The sequence below is a fragment of the Mustela nigripes genome, chromosome 13, assembly GCF_022355385.1.
Source record: "Mustela nigripes isolate SB6536 chromosome 13, MUSNIG.SB6536, whole genome shotgun sequence".
Lineage (NCBI taxonomy): Eukaryota > Metazoa > Chordata > Mammalia > Carnivora > Mustelidae > Mustela > Mustela nigripes.
Genome location: NC_081569.1, coordinates 38,998,045 through 39,017,248, shown reverse-complemented (window position 1 = coordinate 39,017,248; position 19,204 = coordinate 38,998,045). Strand labels below are relative to the sequence as shown.

The following is a 19,204-nucleotide window of genomic DNA, read 5'->3' as shown; positions in this document are numbered from 1 at the left end:
CTCTACCTACTTGTGATCTCTCTCTGTCAAATAAATAAATAAAATATTTAAAAAAAAAAAAAAAAAAAAAAAAAAAAAAAAAAAAAAAAAAAAAAAAACCAAAACCAAAACCAAAATATTGTCTGGAAAAATACTTACAAGTGAGGTTTAAAAGATAAAGAAAGAAAAATAAACAAAAGATAAATAAATAAAGCAAATACCCATGCTGCACTAAGTGAGAGAATGACTGTGAAACGTAACAAGCTGCAACAGTTAACTTTTTGAAATAATGTGCCTATGAGTTTCTACTCATATATGAAATATTATTCTGTATCATAATAAAACTTTTCATTTAAAAGGCTAATTAAAAAGCAACAATTTCCTTCAAACCAGAATGATGACTTAGTTAAAAATAAGTACGGGGACACTTGGGTGGCTCAGCTGGTTAAGTGTCTACCTTCAGCTCAGGGGGATCAAGTCCCACATCAACTCCTTGCTCAGTGGGGAGCCTGCTTCTCCCTCTGCCTGCTGTTCCCCTTGCTCGTATGCTCTCTCTCTCTCTGACAAATTAATAAATAAAATCTTTAAAAAGAAAAAATTATGTAAACCTTACATCATTTTTAACAGTTAAGTGGTTAAACACTCTACATACACAATGTAACACAAAGTAACATTTTTTTCTATTTCATTTGATCATAATTAAGATCAAACCAGAACTTAAAATATAATAAATTCCTACATTTTATAGTTACTTCACAAATAAAATCTCCAAAGAAATATAAATTCATTATCAAAATCTAATTTAAGTTTCTCAGAGGATGTCCTGATCCAGGAAATAAGAGATTATTTCTATATATAAACAGTTAACTCAAAAGCGAATTGGACTCCCCACTAAAAAGGAGGGGCCATCTCAGAGAACAGCTGATTCCAAGACCGAAACATGAAAGATGTAAGAGGAGTATGAACATCTTGCTGTGCCAGAAAGAAAGGAAATACTCACAAAAAATTGTCTGTCAAAAAGACACAGGAGCCATGGTGGAGAGGCTCCCACTGGACAAATGTGTGACAATCTGAGCATTAAAATTAATAAAGACAGTAACAGATTATAATTCATTGGATAAAATAGGAAGTACATAAGTCGATACTGATAATAGATAAACGAATTCTTCTTCTATACAAGAGAAGGCCTACTGATAAGGCAGAGGAGATAGAAGAGTTTGAAACAAGCATTCTGCAACCATCAAAGTAAAAATCAGGGCAGGCAAGAATCATCAGTGGATGCTTATATAAACATAATATCATTATCATCCCTGACAAAATTAATAATAATTCCTTGATATCATCTAATATCCATTCAGATTCCCCCAAAGTGTTTCAAAAATGTTTTCCAAAAAAAGTGTCTCTACAATTGATCTGAGTGAGGATTTAAGCAAGGTCAACAAATTACATTTGGTTGCTATACATAAAATATTTTTAACCTTCCTTTTTACATTGTCTATCAGCAATTATGAAAAGGCCTAACACACAAACCAGTTTACACCTGTAAATTCTCTGAAATTAAACACAACCTAACGTACTTGCTGTTCCTTTTGTTTGCATGATTCCTCCAGATTACCAGTATAGCTGATTCTTTCTAGTTACTGATCACAAATCAAATTATCACCTCTAAAAAGAAGTTGGGCCCTCCCTAACCATTTAATTCACAGTAGAGCTCAATCTCCATTCATCATTACATGGTCCTCTTTTCTTCATGGCACTCAGCACTACCTCAAACTATTGTTTATTATGTTTCCCCCAGTAGAATGTCCACTCCCTGAAGGCAGAGTGCATTCTTCACTGAAGACCAAGAACAATGCTGAGAACAGGAGACATACAATAAATACATACTGTGTAACTAAATAATAACTAAATAATAATGCAGCACCTCCACTTAAAATGTAAGTTCAACTTAGTATTTGTTTTTAAACACCTGTAGACCACTCCACATGTAATGGTTATGAGCTGCATACCTGTAGAAACCTGGGCCAGCTGTTACCAAGAATCAGTGGGATGCAGGAAAGAAAGAACAGAGGTATAAGGCATGCAAATGCAATTCTGGACTTTGACCAATAATTACAGGTTTCTGGAAGAAAAGTTATTCAGGATGATTTAAAAAGCATTACCAGAAGTAAAATCAAGTTTCAACTTTCTGTATAATATGAGAGCTATTAAATCATATATAATATCTATAATGGGACAGAAGCACATCTAGAATAATAAAAATGGCTTTATCATAGTTCTCCCTCCCCTAATATAAATAGGAAGGAATTTAACTCAGTATAGCACTTCTTTTTGGGAACTGGATCATGATGAATACACCAATAGGTACCAAAAGCACCTAATCAAAAATATAAACCATTGAATTTGGGATCTAGAGAAAACAAGAAAACCATCCTACACTTCTCATTTAACAATTGAGAGGATCTAAAGCTAAGGATGATTACCAGTAACGTCACAAATCTAATGAACAGCAAGCAATGCTAGATATAAAGTTCAGATCTCCAGGGCACCTGGGTGGCTCAGTGGGTTAAGCCTCTGTCTGCCTTCAGCTCAGGTCATGATCCCAGGGTCCTGGGATCAAGTCCCACATTGGGCTCTCTGCTCAGCAGGGAGCCTGTTTCCTCCTCTCTGCCTGCCTCTCTGCCTACTTGTGATCTCTGTCAAATAAATAAATAAAATCTTAAAAAAAAAAAATTCAGATCTCCAAACTAGGGACTCTTCCACAGGATAATGTCATCCTAGAATGTTAATGTCAAGCTACTAACATATTTAATCACTATCATTTTTCATACTATCACTTCTTTTTTTCCCACTGAAGTCCTAGCTCAGAGGGGGAAAGTCAAACAGGATGCATACAACTATGCTCTAAGAAAACCATGTTACAGAAACCCCTCTTTGGAAAAATAATAAAACGTCTCAAAAAATCTAATTAGCTTGATTACATCAGTTTTTAATCCCACTTTAAATTTTATAATGAAAATACCTGCTGACCATTCCTTTACTCTAAACATGTAAACTATTATTCTCTTATTTTATACACAGGTATAGGTATTTCTCAATTTTATCTGTAGAAATAAAGTACTGAAATGAAATTTGTCAAGGGGTGACCTCCACTATGATAGACTTTTCACCACAATAAAATTATTTTGATAACATCTTTCTTCAAAAACCAACTCCAGGGACGCCTGGGTGGCTCAGTTGGTTAAGCAGCTGCCTTCGGCTCAGGTCATGATCCGGGATCTAGTCCCACGTCGGGCTCCTTGCTCAGCAGGGAGCCTGCTTCTCCCTCTGCCTCTGCCTGCCATTCTGTCTGCCTGTGCTCGCTCTCTCTCCCCTCTCTCTCTGATAAATAAAAAAAATCTAAAAAAAAAAAAAAAAAAAAACCAACTCCAGTGAAAGAACATGCAAGTGACCAACAAGCACCAACAGGAAAAAAGTAACAGAAAAAGCCACACATACAAGATGCAGTACCTCTGCAAACAAGGAGAGTCTCCACTCTTCCCGGTTTTTTCTGTAATATTGTTCAGACCAATTCACAAACACCCTCACCAGTTTTTAGAATACTATTCTGAATCTTAAACAGCAAACAAATGAGCAGGAGAAAGATATCATTTGCCCAAGGTTAAATGACAAGAGGAGAGCAAAAGTAAAATAATTAAAGGCTTAAAAAAAAATTAAAAGATTTCAGAGTAAGAGGGCTGCTTCTCATCCTGTTTTGTCTCACAAAGGCAACCAAAGACTACTGTTAATATGAAAAGCAACATAGTTTATATTGACATGAAAATTTTTACTAAAAACCACACAGTAGTAACAAACTATCTACATGTAGATCTTCACCACAATAAAGCTAAAACTAATATTAGAGAACTTCTATGTAATATCGAAATCACATTCTAACATTTGAAAGCAATCTCTCTCTCTCTCTCTCTCTCACACACACACACACACACACACAGGGGGGAGGAAATGGAACCTTAGCTTATCTTTTCCCCAGGCTGTTCTTTCTGGTTGAAAAGGACCCTAAACCAAACAAATTAAACATAAAAATACCAAGTGAAATAAACTTTGGACTAAGTCAGGTTCAAAAGCTAAAAGAACTGTAAAATGAAGTCTATGTCAGCTGGCATCTTACCACTCCAAAGAGTTCTAAATTCATACTCCACATAAATCAAGAAACAGGAAAGCACACAATACAAAGGAGTCGCCTCACAGTACCAACATGAACAAATTAAAAGAATACCCTATACTTCCCGGTATTTTTTTTTTAAGCGCTAAAACTCAGATTTGTGTTAAGAAGTATCTGTAAAGATCTATTATAACCTATTTGAAAACTATCGTGACAAACCTCTGTGTCCACAGAACTGAACAGACATTTTCACTACAGCCTTGCCCCTGACTCTGACAAATTATTTAAGGACAATAATAAAATACTGAGGTTCTTTCTTAACGACCAACAAACCAACTCTACACAAAAATCTGACGCGTCTGTATTTCTGCTGTTCCGCGGACGTTTCCCTGAACACATAAGAAGGCAACTCCCTAACCGTCAGGGCTGACTTAGCGCCCTCCAACACCCCGGCTGCGGGTTACCTTCATCACTCCATTGTCAAATCGCACTCCCACGCCTCAGTCCTCAGCCCCCTTCCTAGACTCCCGGGAGAGTCCAAAGAGGGAAAGAAATCCCCTCACCCACACTCCTTTACTGTGGGGTGTGGGTGTGTCTGTAGACGAACGCTTTGCTCAAACACAATTAATTCTACTGCGGAGACCCAGACCCTAAATCACTGAGGAGCCAGCGGTAACCGGCCGGTCGCCGACCCCAGCCTTCCGCGGCCGCAGCCCTTCCTCTTTCTCCCCTCCAGGCCGGCCCCTCCCCCGTTGCGCGCACGCGCGGCTTCCAATCGATCCCCTCCCCCCTAGTCCCCTCACCTTAGTCATTAGCTACCCTCTTCCCAGAGTCCGGGAAAAACTGGCCCAGGAAGGAAGACAGGAGATGGAAGAAGGGAAGAGGATGCGTCGAGAGCCAGTGATCTGCGCCCCAGATCTCGGCCTAATAGGCCCCTATAGTCAAGAGCTACGTCTGTCACCGCCACCAAACCGTACAAGCGGCAGCGCCTGGTTCGGCCCAGTTCACACGGCTTGGGTTCAGAATGCCTGATTTGACCCCACAAGAGCTCCTTCCCCGAAAGTGTGGGCGTTTCTGTGCTGCGCAGACCCAACACCTCGCCACCGTCGCCGCCACTGCTGCTGTTCTCCTGCCGCCGCTGCCGCTGCCGCCGCCTAACCAATCCCTCCTCTACCGAGCGAGCACGACACTCAGAGTCTTTACGACAGTTCGGAAAGTGAGAGCGCAGTAGCGTTCACGCCTCCATCTGTTTCTGCGCCTGCTCAGCTTCTTGTTTCTCAATGTCCCGCCCCTTCTTACCCAGCCCTCCCCCTTTGTATTCGCTTTATGAAGTCTATTAGCGAAGCAGAACGGTTTAATACAGCTCATTATTTTGTTTTCCTTGCTGACTGTGTTCTACATTTACGCAATATACTATTTCTTGGCTAATTTCTTCGTAACTTAAAAAAATACACCTAGCCACAGAATTATTGATTATAGTTATGGTACAATTGAACAAAAACATCACGGTTTACCGTCTTTGACAAGAAAATGATACCCAAATCATACTTGCTAATGATATAAAGATCACAGCACTCCGCTCTCAAAGTGAATTTACTTCCAGCACCACATCAAAGGTAGTAATAGATATCCTGGGAAATGACTGCACAATCACATACCCCTTCTTAATTATTTTATGAAAAATAAGGAGATAGCAAATGCTTCATTATATGCCTTGGGGGATGCAGGCAAGGAGAATGCAGACTTTCGAATCAGTCATACAGACTCCCTTTCAAATCCGGATGATGCCAATAAACAGCAGTCTGATTTATTAGACCTTTATAAATCTTTCCCAAAAAATTAAATGTCAATTATACAACCTTAAAAATAAAAGTGTATCTTAAACCAAAAAAATTGTTTCCTTCTCTATAAATTGAGATAACATTTACCTCAAAGGGTTCTTCTGAGATTAAGTTTATAAAATAAGTTTATAAATGGAAACATTTATTTCCAATTAAATGTTCAATAAACATTAATTTCCTTCCTTTGTCATCAACTATCATTTTCAATATGCTTTCTTTTGTTCACTCATATTCTCCCTATTGTTCTGTGAATAAAATATTTTAAAATAATAATAATAAACCAGAAAGGATTGCAGATTGTGTGGAAAAACTGGTAGAGCATTGCACTAGGAAATGTTCTCAATCCTCCTATTTTCTGTCTCTAAGTATAAAATTTTGCCTGAACCATCTTATATACTGCCATGATTTCAATTGTTATTGACCCCTGACTTCTCAATGTTATGTATTTCCAGAACTACATTTCCAGACCTAACCTTTTTCCTCAAGCTATTGACCTATGTTCTTCAAAATGGTAGACACGACCCACATGTAGCTATTGAGCACTTGACATGTGGCTAGTACACATTGAGAAGTGCTGCAAGTGAAAAATATCTATGCAATTCAAAGATACAATATAAAAAAATTTATAAAAATTTGAATAATTTTTAATACTCATTACATGTTGACATGATATTTTGGATATATTGAGGTAAATCAGCGGTTCTCAATCTGGTACAGTTTTGTGTCCCCACTTTGGGTTGCTTAGCAGTATTTGGAGACATTTTTGGTGTTCACAACTTCAGGGAAGGATGACTACTGACGTCTACTAACAAGAGACCAAGGATGCTGCTAAACATCCTATAATGCACAGGTCAGCCCTCCACAACAAAGAATTTCCCTGGCTTAAAATGTTAATAGTACAGTTGAGAAATGCTGGGGTTAAATAAAATAAACTATTAAAGTTAATTTACCTGTTCTTTTTTTACTTTTTTAAAATATAACTATTATAACTTTTAAAGTTACATTTGTAGCTCACATTATATTTCTTTTGGACAGTGCTACTGATCTAGATCCATACAGCTATTTTACTTGATGTGTCATTTCCACTTTAATGTACCACAGTCATCTCTAACACATCATGTTGAAATAATTAAATAAATAAATGTAGTTATATTGTATTTACATGCCATACATTTCAGTCTTCCCTGTCTCAGTCAATAAGACCAAGTTAACTAACTAGAAACCCAAAAGTCATCTTTGACTATTCTCTCTTCCTCCCTATCTCTAATCAGTAAGTCGTTCTAATTCTGTCTCTGTAATATCTCAAATATTGAAAATGGACCCATTCCTCTCAATACTCCACACCAACAAAATCTTTAAAAAAAAAAAAATACTCCACACCAGTCCAGGTCTTTAGTATCTTTAGTTTCAAGCAGACATTGTATTCTAAGGGCACACACCAAATACATGATCACTGTCTTACTTGCAGTCTTTTCCAAGACCCAGAAAACAAAGCTATTATTTACACTATAATGTGGAAGGGACAGGATGGTGTAATAGTGCTCTAAGAACACAAAGATGGAACACCATAGTCAACCCAAGAGGAAGTGATGTTTAAACTAAATTTTGCAACATAAATGAAAACAGTTAAATTAAGCAAATAGAGAGGACATTCCAGGCAGAAAGATTAATACATGCTAAGGTACAGAAACAGCATGAAGCAAATTCTCTAGTAGGATCTACTAAATGTGTCATGCAGAGAAACTATTCAGAGATGAGGAAAGAAATGTAGAAAGAAATGGGTTACGGGGGAGCCTGGGTGGCTCAGTCATTAGGCGTCTGCCTTCAGCTCAGGTCATGATCCCAGGGCCCTGGGATCGAGCCCCACATAGGGCTCACTGCTCAGTGGGAACCCTGCTTTCCCTCTCCCACTCCCCTTGCTTGTGTTCCCTCTTTTGCTGTGTCTCTGTCAAAAAACAAAAACTTAAAAAAACTTAAAAAAAAAAAAGAAATGGATTACGTATGGTTGTTTTTGCTAGGATGAGGAGTTTTAACTCTTTAATGCTTAAGACTATGGGAAGCCATAAAGGGAAACCAACCAGAGAAAAAAACAATCAGATGACTATTAGATACAGCATTATATAAGCAGAGTAGAGGGTGGATTGGAAAGAGGCAAAAACAGAGGAATGAAGACCAGGGCTAATGGCAGGTAAAAAGTGATGAGAGTAATGGAAACGAGAATAAGAAGGAAGGGATAGATACAAGAAGAAGGTTAAGTAACTAACTGGATATAAGAAGTAAAGGAGAAGGAGAATCTCAAATGCTTCCAAATTTATGGTAAGTGGTTGGGTGGAAGTGCCATTCAGGAAAAAGACACAGGTTTATGCTTTGGGGAAGGGATGAAGGAGAAGATCATAAGGAAATGATTGCTTCTTTATTGAGCAAGTTGAGTTCGAGGTATCTAACATTTAGCCAAAGTGGAGATTTCAGTAAGGTGCTGGATAAATGGGTTTGGATCTCAGGAGAGGTCTGGGCTAAAGACAGGGATTTGACAGGGATTAACTTTTAATAGCTGAAGCAATAATTTTGGTGAGGCTACCCAGTATATAAATGAAAGGAGACAGATACCTGACAAAGGCTGATATTTTAAGAGTTGAAGAATGAAGAAAAGTCCCAGAAGGACAAGGATGCACCAGAGTAGAGGGAGGAAAACCCAAAGAGATAGGTAACAGGCCATGTGAGAAAAAAGTTTCAGTAATGATGTGGGTGATCAAGGATAAGAAATTTCCATAAGTCCAGCAATAAGGAGACCTGTAAACAAGACCAGTTTCAGCAACTGATACACATTTTAGAATAGAGGTTCTCAACAGTGTTGATTAGAACCCCCAAGGATCATTTGACAATATCCCGAGATAATTTTGGTTGTTATGACTGGGAAGGTGTTATTGATATCAACATTTAGAGGCCATGGACATTGCTAACCATTCTATAATGCACAGGACAGCTCCTACAACAAAGTAATATCTTGCTCAAAATGTCAGTAATATTCCATCTAAGTCCTGGTCTAGAATGGATTGAACCATTAATGTACTTAGACAAGGCCCAATATTGTTTTATGAAAATGGTAGTAAATGGAAAAAGAAAGATAGACATATATTTTAGCAGGATATGGAGTCAAGAAAGGGAAGACTTGAATTCTTTCAGTATGCTGAAGTGGAGAGAGCAGCAGAAAAAACGAAATGAAAGATACCAGAAATATAGGGATGCTCTATGGAGGCAGAGGAAGTGGGATTCAAAGCTCAGATAGAAGAAGTAGCCTTGGATAGAAGAGATACTCATTTCACCAAAACAAATAAGGAGAGGGAAGAAAGGATTGTAGAAATGAACAAAATTTGTTGGCTTCTGGGGGGCAAGTCAAGGGTTTGTTCATTGAATGACCTTGATTTCTCTGTGAAACATGAGGTAAGGCCATCTTCTAAGATATCAGGTTTGGAAATGGCTGGATGAAGGGTAATTAGAAAAGAGAGATTTTAGGGGCACCTGGGTGGCTCAGTGGGCTAAAGCCTCTGCTTTTGGCTCAGGTCATGATCCCAGAGTCCTGGGATCGAGCCCCACAACAGGCTCTCTGCTCCGTGGAGAGCCTGCTTCCTCCTCTCTCTCCCTGCCTGCCTCTCTGCCTACTTGTAATCTCTGTCAAATAAATAAATAAAACCTTAAAAAAAAGAGAGAGATTTTTAAAAATCAGAATAGTGGACGCCTGGGTGGCTTAGTTGCTTGGGCATCTGCGTTTGGCTTAGGTCATGATCCCGGGGTCCTGGGATTGAGTCCCTGCTTAGTGGGGAGCCTGCTTCTCCCTCTGCTCCCTGCTTGTGTGTGCTCTCTCTCTCTCTGACAAATAAATAAAATCTTAAAAAAAAAATCAGAGTAGTCACTATCATGATGGCATGGCGGACAGTAGCCAAACTACAGATCAAAGGCAGGAAGTGAAGAGCAGAAAGGGGGTGTGACTGAGAGGACCAAGTGCCATGAAGTTGTATTTACAGAAGCAATGGTAGATTATAGGGGTGGGAGAGATCTCTCACCTGAATTACATACAATTTCCTGTTTTCTATGCTTCTGCTCCAACCACCATTATCATACTACTTCTAGTGTAACATCGAACCACTATCAGAATATGGTAGAAACTGATTCAGGGGTGCCTAGGTGGCTCAATCAGTCAAGCATTTGCTTTCGGCTTGGTTCTTGATTCCAGGGTCCTGGGATCTAGCTCCACATCAAGCTCTCTGCTTAGTGGGGTGTCTGCTTCTCCCTCTCCCTCTGCCTGCCTCTCTCTCTCTGTCAAATAAATAAATAAAATCTTTAAAAAATAAAAGAAACTGATTGAGACACTAAGTTGCTTAAAGTCCCTCAAGGGTGTTCCATCACCTTCACAATGAAGTCCCAAGTCCTTAGCTTGGCAACTAGAGCTCTTCAAAATTCAGAATTTCCAGAGTTACTTCACACCACCCGTTCCCACCATCCTACTGCTTGCCCCTGCTTAGATTTGACCAAACTTCTCAAACTACTTGTAGTTCTCCAGAAGAAATACACTGTTACAATATCTACCTGCCTTGGCACCTCCTATTCCTTCTGTCTCAAAATATCCTCCCCCTCTCCTCCATATCCCTCCCTCCTGCTTTACCTATTTAGCAAACTCTTATCCTTTCCTCAAAGCCCTCTTCCATGAAGCATTTCCTTACCTTGCTTCCCCATTCTCACAATAGAGCTAATCATCACTCCTACCTCTGTACTCTCTTCAATCTTTGTGTACACTTCCATTCGAAGTGTTATATTTATACACACCTGTCTTTTCCAAAAAACTAAAAAAAAAAAAAATCCTCCTCCCTTCAGTAGAAAAATATTGCTGAATCAATATTTACTGAATTTATGGAATAAGGAGATTGGGTTGGGGTTCTAGTCTCAATTTTGCCACTAAGAAACCAGAAATCCTTAATCTTAATTGAATCACTTGAATGGTTCCAAACATTAATCTTATTCCCCTGTGGAAAGATCACACCACCCAACATATAGTTCAAATCAAATTCTGCCTGCCTAAAACTGTGCAAAATAATATCTACCAAATTAATCTGCATATATGGGTCAGCAGTGCCTAACTATGTGGTAGGCAGGAACTTGAGAAGCTTGCTCTAAACATGGAAATACTGAGCTGAAAAAACAAAAGAAAGGAAAGCTGAATTAATGGGTCACCTACAATAAATGGAAAAAGGAAAAATTCTACAATTTTTTTGTGTGTGTGTGACCAAAGTCAGGGGGAAAAACTGGCATACCCACCAACCATTGCATACTTCACAATTACATACAAGTTTGCAAGTGAGAGTAACTGATTGTGGGTCAGCTTTGCGAATTCTTTGAAAGGAAATGCAGCAAAGTTCGGAGATTTAATGTAATGAGATAGGGAGACCTTGGGAACTTGCTGAAAATATTTACTGAACTATTTCCCCAGATGAAAAGGTTTACAAAGAATTAAAGGACCTAAGAGATGCACTAGTCAGAGCTCTTAGTGATTTGCAACATTTTATTCTCCAATTAATGTACGAAGATATCTCTGAACCTTGAAACTAGAAAGAAAATTTTACAGATTCTACAGCACCGCTGATTTAGTTGAGGCAACACAGGACCTTATTAAAGCATTATATATAAAACTTAATTTTAGCTTATAAAATTACAAACACAGACTGTTTATTTGAAGATTATCATCTTTATGATACATACAGAGGCAGAAAAACAGAGAAACAGAAGAATCATTAGAGACAGCACTTCTTTCCTACTACTAAACTACTCTGAAGTCATTTTTTAATCTGTTGAAACTGTTTTGAATTATAGACTGAAAAACTGAGGAGTTATTTGGTGGGGGATAACATCAAAAGAGTATAATTTTGATGACTTTTTATAATTTTTAAAGTTTCTTTGACCGCTTTTGGAATGCCACCTTCAAGATAAATTTGAATTATCAAGCATTCATACTATCCACGTGGCTCAGTTTCTAAAAGAGTGAGGTGACAAATTATAGACTAGCAAGGAAAAATAGAATGCCTGAAATTTTGTAGACAAGCATTTGAAACTTCAAGTGTCCTGAAATATTTCTGGCTATCTGTCCAAATGTCTGAGGCCATGCTTCTATGAAGTATATTTTCAAATAAAACTCGAGGAAAATGAAAGAGAAAGCCACCACTCACCATGGTCATATAACCCTAGTGTCACAACTGAGTTGTTTGGATTGATTGACAACTGCTCTCAGAAATATTTTACTCTGTCAGTTACCAGTATTTTCATATTCTTAGTCAAGGTTGGTAAAAGGTTTATTGGTAAAATTTTATATTAGGTTGTTTTAACTCTTTTTGGAATTCTTTTGCAGTGCTGTTCTTAAAATCCATAATTTCTGAAGTACTCTCTTCTGTTAGCAATAAAAAAAATTCACAAGTTTCTGATCATTAAAAAGTTTAGGTTTCAGGGGTGCCTGGGTGGCTCAGTGGGTTAAGCCTCTGCCTTTGGCTCAGGTCATGATCCCAGGGTCCTGGGATGGAGCCCCGCATCTGGCTCTCTGCACAGTGGGGAGCCTGCTTCCTCCTCTCTCTCTCTGCCTGCCTCTCTTCCTACTTGTGATCTCTCTCTCTCTCTGTTGAATGAGTAAATTAAAAATAAAAAACTTTAAAAAAAAAGGTTTAGGTTACATAATCTTCAGCATCAGAGCTCTAACATTTTATGGTTTGCTTCAGACCTAGTAAGATTTATACAAACCTTGTGAATATTATAGTTTCAAGTGTGATTTTTTAAAAAAGATTTTATTTAGGGGCGCCTGGATGGCTCAGTGAGTTAAAGCCTGTGCTTTCGGCTCAGGTCATGATCCCAGGGTCCTGGGATCAAACCCCACGTCCAGCTCTCTGCTCAACAGGAAGCCTGCTTCCCCCCCCCCCACCTCTCTACCTGCCTCTCTGCCTACTGTGGTCTCTCTCTATCTCTCTCACTGTAAAAAAAAAATTTTTTTTAATTTATTTATTTGACAGACAGAGATCACAGGTAGGCAGAGAGGCAGGCAGAGAGAGAGGAAGGGAAGCAGGCTCCCTGGTGAGCAGAGAGCCCAATGCTGGACTCCATCCCAGGACCCCAGGATCATGACCTAAGCTGAAGGCAGAGGTTTAACCCACTGAGCCACCCAGGTGCCCCTTATGTGTGATTTAGATACTGGCAAATTATTTGCAATTTCAGAACGGGAAGTAAAGATGTTTCTATGTACTTGCTTGCTACTCATAGGTCATGTAGTTTTCCTTAAACAGGAAATGTTTCCTGAAACCATACTGGTATTCGTTTAACTGCCTAATGTGTATCTTGACTATTATTTTGGGTTATGGGATTGCAAACAGAGACTGTGTTTTGATTATAGATTATACAGTACACTTGAAATACAGATATAATGGGGTAGTATTCAGAAGGAAATACACAGAAGAAAAAAGGAATTAAATAAAACTGCCCATGTAATTGGGTATTTACCCTAAAGATACAAATGTAGTGATCCAAAGGGACACATGCACCCGAATGTTTATAGCAGCAATGTCCACAATAGCCAAACTATGGAAAGAACCTAGATGTCCATCAACAGATGAATGGATCAAGAAGATGTGGTATATATACACAATGGAATACTATGCAGCCATCAAAAGAAATGAAATCTTGCCATTTGCGACAACATGGATGGAACTAGAGCGTATCATGCTTAGCGAAATAAGTCAAGCAGAGAAAGACAACTATCATATGATCTCCCTGATATGAGGAAGTGGTGATGCAACATGGAGGCTTAAGTGGGTAGAAGAATAAATGAAACAAGATGGGATTGGGAGGGAGACAAACCATAAGTGACTCTTAATCTCACAAAACAAACTGAGGGTTGCCGGGGGGAGGGGGTTTGGGAGAAGGGGATGGGATTATGGACATTGGGGAGGGTATGTGATTTGGTGAGTGCTGTGAAGTGTGTAAACCTGGTGATTCACAGACCTGTACCCCTGGGGATAAAAATATATGTTTATAAAAAACTGCCCATGTAATGAAAGGAGATTTTTAAAATATTCAACAACTTCATTCTGACTTTAGTCAGATGTACTAAAGTTGTACTAAAGATGACTTTTAGTACTCAGTGCTTCTGGTAAGATTTTAATTATTTTTACATTTTGCTACAGCCTAAGTCATTTTTACACAACCGTTTAAGAACATTGAAAAGATTATTTTGAGATTTTAGTTTAATATCTTACTTTGAAATTTGCTCAAAAAGTTCAGAAAATATAAATTGGTCAAAGTTGATTATGACCAAACTCTGAAACTTTTATTTTATCTGGATTATAAAGATAAATAAAATCATTCTACTCTGAACACTTCAAACACTAATTCAGGATTGAGTTAAACTAGGAAATAGTGCCACCTGCTGAATAAAAATTTCTTAAACATCTCAACATTAAGTTCATTTTTCAGACCACCTAAAGTTCTAACATTTTTTTCTCAAACATGTACATTTAAGATAATCTTCAAACAGAAAAATTTATTTAAAAATTATTCAACTAGGGGCGCCCAGCCGGCTCAGCTGGTAGAGCATGAGACTTCATCTAGGGGTTGAGTTTAAGCCGCACATTGGATGTACAGATTACTTAAAAATAAGATCTTTAAAGAGAGAGAGAGAGATTCATTGTAAGTCTACATGTGGCATGGTCAAAACTTTCCACACCTCTCTTCACCATGTAAAGAATATATGGCATGTAAGCCTTTAAATTAAAAACGATAGGGACTTCTGAAAAGAAACAGATTGAACTGGTTGAGAGGAACTAGAGTAGAGCAGCTGGTATGAAAAAAAAAAAAAAACTACACCAAATACTTCACATTCAAATCCTTACAGGCCCCACCTGCCCACAGCTGTCTGGCAGGACATATCACCCTTTCACACAGACTTCACATTAGTTTTGATGTAGTACATCATTTAAAAGTATTTATTTTTTTTTTAAAGATTTTATTTATTTATTTAACAGAAAGAGATCACAAGTAGGCAGAGACAGAGGAGGAAGCAGGCTCTCCACCATGCAGAGAGCCTGATGCCGGGCTCGATCCCAGGATCCCAAGATCACGACCTGAGCCCTGTGGTTGAGCAAAGGCTCAACCCACTGAGCAGCCCAGGCACCCCTTAAAAATCTTTATTTACAACCAAGATATGTCAGATATTTGAGAAACCTGTAACACGAAAGAGACCAAGAAGAACATTTTTTAAAATGACTATAGAGAGTAGATACAATTGAACAAACAAGGGAGAATATATTTTAAACCCCTCATATCTTCAGAAATTAAAAATGATACTGCATCCTTATAAGAGGAAAGGGATGTTATTTCTTTAAAAAGCAGAAAAGAATTCTTAGAAATTAAAATGATCATTTTTCAAACTAAAATTCAACAGAAAAGTTGAAAGATAAAGGCAAGAAAATTTTCCAGGATATAAGATAGAAAGGAAAAGAAACACAAAAGAAAAGATGAGTTATAGAGGACCAAATCTAGAAGTAAAATATCTACTAGAAGTTCCAGGAAGGGAGAACAAAGAATAGAGAGAGAAGAAATTATGAAAGAAATGATAAGAAATCCCCAGAACTGAAGAAGAGTTACAAAATTCTAAAATTACTTATTCATCTCTTTTTAAAAAAAGATTTATTTACTTATTTGACAGAGAGAGACACAGCAAGAGAAGGAACAAAGCAGGGAAGAAGAAGGCTTCCCATCAAGCAGGGAGCCTGATGAGGGGCTCAATCCCAGAACCCTGGGATCATGACACAAGCTGAAGGCAGATGCCTAACAACTGAGCCAGCCAGATCCCCCTTATTCATCTCTTGATAGATCATTTCCACCTTTTAGCTATTGCGGATAATACTGTTAAGAACACTCATTTACATGTAGTTGTTTTGAGTCCCTGTTTTCAATTTGTTGAGGTATATACTAGTCATAAGTAATTATATGATTACCTTTTTGGTTTTTGTTCTTCTTTTTTTTTAATGTAGGCTCCATGTCCAGCATGGAGCCCAATGTGGGACTTGCACTCCTGACCCTGAGATGGAGACCTCAGCTGAGATCAAGAGCCAGACACCTAACCAATTGAGATACCCAGGTGCTCCAAATGTTTATTTTTTTTGGTTTTTGTTTTATATAGAAGGCTCCACGCCCAGAGTGGAGCCCAGTGTGGGGCTTGAACTCATGACCCTGAGATTAAGACCTGAGCTGAGATCAAGAGTTGGATACTTAACCCACTGGACCACCCAGGTGTCCTTATGATTAGGTTTTTGAAACACCATCAAACTGTTTTCCACAGTGTCTGCACAATTTTACATTCCTTTCAACAGTATATGAGAGTTTTCATTTCTCCATATCCTTGCCAACACTTGTTAATGTGTCTTTTTTATTATGGTCATCCTAGTGGGTAGAAAGTGGGTAGTGGCATCTCTGTGTGGTTACACCCTGTTTCAATCTCTTAGTGGTTACCTTAGAAAGTAATCCTTACTTAACTAATAACCTAATATTGCTCCCTTTATTATCCTTCTGGGGAGAATCCACAAATATTTTAACAACATTTACCACATACACACCCCAGACACATACACACACATTAATTACAATATGTTTTATTACGTATTATAACTGTTATTATTTAAATGCCACAAGAAATTATTACTTTCTCACATCCCATATTTTCAAAGTCAATGTGATTTAGATTTACCATTAGAATTATTATTTTATTTGGTCGTCATTGCTTTCTGCATCTGATCTTTCAGGCAAGATTTCCTTCTGCATGATGAATGACTTATAGAATATTCTATAACATTTATCTTCTACTGACAATATCTTACTTACCTTGAAAATACATTAATTTTGTCTTCATTACTGAAGCATTTCTAGGATGATACTTATTTTCCCGCAGTACCATGAAAATACCATTTCACTGTCTTTTGAAGATTGCATCATTGAGATGTCAGTGGTGAGTTTAACTGCAGCTTCCTCAAGGCTAATCTGTTTTTTTCTAGGTATTTGAACATTTTTCTCCTTGTCTTGATTTACTAAAGTTTCATTGTTACATGTTTAGATGAGGATTTATTTTTACATATTCTGCTTGGACTTTGTAAGGCTTCTTGAATTAGTGGATTATCAGCAATCATGTCTTCAGAATATTGCCTCAGATCCATTTCTTCTCTTTCTCTTCTGGGACTCCAACTAAATATGTTAGAAACTCTCACTTCAGTCAGGTAATAGGTCTCTGGTTTCTTATATTGTATTATTTATAAAATATATTTATTAGTAATAATATAATAATTAAATAGTAAAACAATATATTATTTATACAATATCTAATTACCGCCAGCTTCATTCTGGATAATTTCTTCTGAAATTTATCCTAGTCACCTAATTCTCTCTTCAATTGCGACTAATATACTAAACCATTCTTTAAAATTTGGTATTACATATTTTCATTTCTGGAATTTCTATTTTTTCCCCAACATCTGCTATGTCACTTTTTTTTCTTAAGAGAGAAGGAGGGACAGAGGGAGAGGGAGTGAGAGAATCTTAAACAGGCTCGACGCCCAGCACAGAGCCCAATGTGGGGCTCAATCTCACAACCCTGAGATCATGACCTGAATTGAAATCAAGAGTTGGATGCTTAACTGACTGAGCCACCCAAGTGCCCTCAGTTTGATTTGCATCAATGATCTTAGTTGCCTTACAAAGTCTATACCTGATAATTACAATTTCTGGAGTCCCTGTGAACTGTTTTCTTCTGTTTGGTTCCCCTGCTCATTTTAACACATGGCACTTTGTCTCTTTGTGTATTTCTTCATCTTTTGTGTATGTGTATGTGTGTACCTGTATGTGTCTGTGTGTGTGTGCTTCATCTTTCATTGTGTTCAGGACATTGTGCTTGAAATTTTATTTATAGAAATCATCTGAGATCTGTTATGTCTATGTACTACGTTATTGTGTTTATACGTAATATAAATTCTGGTGGGGCACCTGGGTGGCTCAGATGGTTCTGCCTTCAGCTCAGGTCATGACCTGGGGGTCGTAGGATTGAGCCCTGTATTGGGCTCCTTGCTCAGTGGGGAGTCTGCTTCTCACTCTCTCTCTCCTCCCCCCAGTTCATGTTCTTTCTCTCTCAAATGAATAAAATATTTTACAAAATAATATAATCTCTGGAAAACAAAATAAACTTATGGGAAACAAAATAAACAGTAAATATTTCAGACAAGAAAAATAAGAGCAGAAATGAAATGGAAAACTGAAAAAATGAACTTAGAAAAAAATGGATAAATTCCTAGAAACGTACACAATCTACAAAGACTGAATCATGAAATTAAAAAATCTGAACAGACTAATTACTAAAAAGTAAATAGAATCAATAAAGGAAAGACCTCCCAATAAACAAAACCCAAGACCAGATGCCTTCATGGGTGAGTTCTACCAAATATTCAAAGAATGAGTAATAATCAATTCTTCTCAAACTCTTCCAAAAGTAGAAGAGGAGGGACCTCTTCCAATTTCATCTTAGGAGGTCAGCATTAGCCTGATTCCAAAACTAGACAAGGATACTACAAAAAAGAAAATTACAGGCCAATACCCTTGGTGAACATAGAAGCAAATACCCTCAATTAAATATTAGCAAATCAAATTCAACAATACATTAAAAGGGTTATATGCCATGATCAAGCAGGATTTATTCCAGCAATGTAAGGATGGCTCAACACCTGCTAATCTGTCAATGTGATATACCACATTAACAAAAAAGGAAAAAAATTACATGATCATTTCAATAGATGCAGAAAAGGAGTATGATAAATCTCAGCACCCACTAAGGATAAAAAGAACTCTAAACAAAGTCGGTATATAGGGAATGCGCCTTGATATAATAAAGGCAATATACAACAAGCCCACAGCTATCATCATACTCAGTGGAAAAGCTCTAAGATCAGGAACAACACGAGTATGTTCTCTACTTTTATTCCACATAGTATCAGAAGACCTAGTCACAGTAATTAGGCAAGAAAAATAAACACAAGGCATCTATATTGGTAAGGAAGAAGTAAAACTGTCACTATTTGCAGATGGCATGATACTGTACATAGAAAATCCTAAAGACTCTATCAGAAAACTGTTACAATAAATGAATTCAGTAATG

The 19,204-nt window shown here is 37.7% G+C and overlaps 1 protein-coding gene and 1 pseudogene across 5 annotated transcripts in view; one reads left to right on the top strand and one right to left on the bottom strand.

Annotated features, from left to right (window-relative positions):
• LOC131999280 (large ribosomal subunit protein eL30-like) overlaps positions 1-1,500 on the top strand; it is a 2,311-nt pseudogene extending 811 nt beyond the window's left edge.
• The window catches only part of RNF111 (ring finger protein 111), a 96,465-nt gene extending 91,141 nt beyond the window's left edge, over positions 1-5,324 (bottom strand). For 4 of the 5 annotated variants that reach the window (XM_059372028.1, XM_059372030.1, XM_059372031.1 and 1 more), the window contains exon 1: positions 4,948-5,324. The gene's annotated coding sequence lies outside the window, so the exon portion shown is untranslated. Of the gene's footprint in view, positions 1-4,608; positions 4,873-4,947 lie in introns of those variants that run through there. The other variant, XM_059372029.1, reaches the window with a different exon arrangement.
• Positions 5,325-19,204: the final 13,880 nt, after the last annotated feature.